General features: G+C 45.5%; 1 pseudogene; it reads right to left on the bottom strand.

The window, feature by feature from the left end:
* Nucleotides 1-1,375: 1,375 nt before the first annotated feature.
* Nucleotides 1,376-2,354, bottom strand: LOC102837600 (annotated as a pseudogene).
* Between the last annotated feature and the right edge of the window lie 410 nt (nt 2,355-2,764).

Genomic DNA, 2,764 nt, shown 5'->3' with positions numbered 1-2,764 from the left:
AACCTCACTATTGTTGCCACGTTTGAGCCCACTGATGCTGCCACTTGGCCAATCCATCTCATTGGAGGGTCTTCCTCTTTTTCTCTGTCCCTCCACCTTACCAAACATGATATCCTTCTCCAGCGACTGGTCCCTCCTGACAACATGTCCAAAGTATGGAAGATGAAGTTTGGCCATCTTGGCCTCCAAGGAACACTCTGGCTGCACTTCTTCCAACACAGATCTGTTGGTTTTATGGGCAGCCCATGGCACTTTCAATATTCTCCTCCAACACCACAACTCAATTGGGTAGCCAATGTCTAAGTTGCCCAACCCTGTCAACCCATTGTACCAAGGGGGTAGGAATGATCCTCGCTGTAAAGATTCATTCCCTCTTTTGAGCTACTACATCCATAAGTATAGGTCAAATTCATCAAATTGTAGCAGATTACTCTTTTTTTCTTTTTCCTCTTCTTTCTTCTTCTACTCGAGTTCTGATCATCCAGCCATTGAAGCCAGGTCAAATGGGTACTATCTGCAAGTTTGGATGTTCTTGTGCATCTCCCCTCACTTCATATTAGCTGGACGCTTCACTCTAGTCCTCTGTGGCCATGTCCCTGTCCCTGGGCCCAGAAGTCTCCAGGTCTCGCTATACTGCTGGTCAACCAGGTCTCAATCCAAGTATTGACAGAAATCTGTTGAACATGGTCAGACTTAGCTCACAACTTCATTGCTGTTTTTCCCTCACTTCCCCTTATGGGTAGACCAACAAGCAGCAACCATCAGCAAGACCACATGCCTGTTAGTGTATTCTCCTTAAGTCTCAGTCTTGGAAGGGTGTTTGTCCTAAGGGGACCCAAGCGCTTGCCTTGATGGCTCCCTGGAGAACAACTTGCTTATTCTTATAGTAGTCAATCAGACTGCTGTTAATGTTTTTTATTTTTCCTGCTGGTCTTTCTTTCAAGAAGTATCTTCTGTTCTTCTAACCACTCCAGGCTGGTCTGCTTGTCCTTTCAAGTGCAAATTTCCCACCTCAGAATATTCTGGATGGGATCAGGATTCCACCTATGGTCTTATGCAATGCAAAGGCTCCGCAGGAATCCTCCTTCACTGGGCAAGGTCTAGTCCCATTTTAAGTATTCCAATCAGTTATAGGATGAAGACTAACTTACAAGCTTTCTATGGTGTTATTTCTGCCTATTCCTTTCTCTCCCTCTCAAGTGTCTATTTTACAATAGTAGGCAAGGGAAACCAAGATTCAAAAGACAGTCAACCAGAAGATACTAATTCTTATTCTCATATTTCAGGCTTTTTTCTTTTCTTTTCTTTTTTTCACAGCACTAAATTTTATTAAGGATTTCATTTAGCTTAATCTCTAGGAATCAGAGTGTCCTAGTTAGGGGACACAAGAATCCAGGATCCCTCCACATACCTTATAGTGAACCACTGGCTCATGCTCTTTGGTAGGATGCTCACCACCTCGTTCCAGGTACAGATCATTGTAAGGATACTGCTGGGCCCCACCTGCTCATAGCTGGAGTACTTCACCCTGGCCCAGAACATGAACAGCATGAAGCCCAGGAAGCCAAAGAGATGCATACACATGACATCCCAAGAAACAGGTGTGGGCGATGTGTCCACACGGTTCCATATGTACATGTCAAGGTCCCAATGGAGTGATCCACCCCAGTTCAACCTCAGGTCCATGCGGTCCCAGTTATACCACGGATCTCTCTCTTGCTGTGAGTGATCAGGGGGCTTCGGGTAGTCACCATACCCCATGCCATCATCCGGGTTCCACTCGTAGTCTTCTACTCGCATATTATACTTCTTGGCAGCAGCAGCTTGTTCTCCTGGGGTCTTGGGATAGGAGCCAGGAAGCACGTCATTGGTAATGTGGGACGCTGTCTGTCTATCTAATGGTACCACGTTCCAGGCTGCCCTTTGCAGTCATTGTCCTCCCAGGACCCTGCCCTGGCCACCACCATCTTTATCTTCATCACACTTCACTCTGCACATCAGGAATGTTTTTTTAGTTTTTTTTTTCAGGCATTTTGATTTTCTGCTAAGTATTGTTGAGTCAATTCTGACTCATAGCAACCCTATTTTGGGTTTCCAAGGAGTAGCTGGTGGGTTTGAACCAACAACTTTCTAGATAGAAGTCTAGTACTTATCTTACAGCACTACTCCAGGACCCCAAATACAAGCATTGCTGGTATTAACTGCCATCGAGTAATTTCTAACACATAGCAACCCTGTATATATGGTTTCCAAGGAGCAGCTGGTGGGTTTGAACTGCCAATTTTGTGGTTCAAACCAAACTTGCGGTCCAGTGCTTTACCTAAGCACCACACCAGGACTCTAGATACAGCCATTTGTTGTTGCTGTTAAGTGCCATCAAGTGAGTTCCAACTCATAGCAACCCTGTATAGGGATTCCGGGAGGCAGCTGGTGAGTTTGAACCACCAACCTTGCAATCCAGTGCTTATCCAACAACTCCACAAGATATACGCATAGAGAAGGAAAATTCTTTCCTAATGATGTGGTGGAACTGTGATTCTAATCCAAGCCTCAAAGTTCCTAACCACACCAGTGTCCTGCCCCATTGTAGAATAGCACATAAGATGAGGTTCCCTAGCTAATGGGAGTCCTGGTGTGGTGCTGTGGGATAATGCACTGGACTGAAAAGTCGGTTTTAACCACAAGGTTGGTGGTTCACACTTACCAGCTGCTCCTCAGAAACCCTATACAGGGTCCCTGTGAGTTGGAACCAACTGGAAGACAC

The sequence above is a fragment of the Chrysochloris asiatica genome, unplaced genomic scaffold (assembly GCF_000296735.1).
Source record: "Chrysochloris asiatica unplaced genomic scaffold, ChrAsi1.0 scaffold00072, whole genome shotgun sequence".
Taxonomy (NCBI): Eukaryota; Metazoa; Chordata; class Mammalia; order Afrosoricida; family Chrysochloridae; genus Chrysochloris; species Chrysochloris asiatica.
Note: the sequence above shows the minus strand (reverse complement) of the source record. Positions and strands in the feature narration are given on the sequence as shown.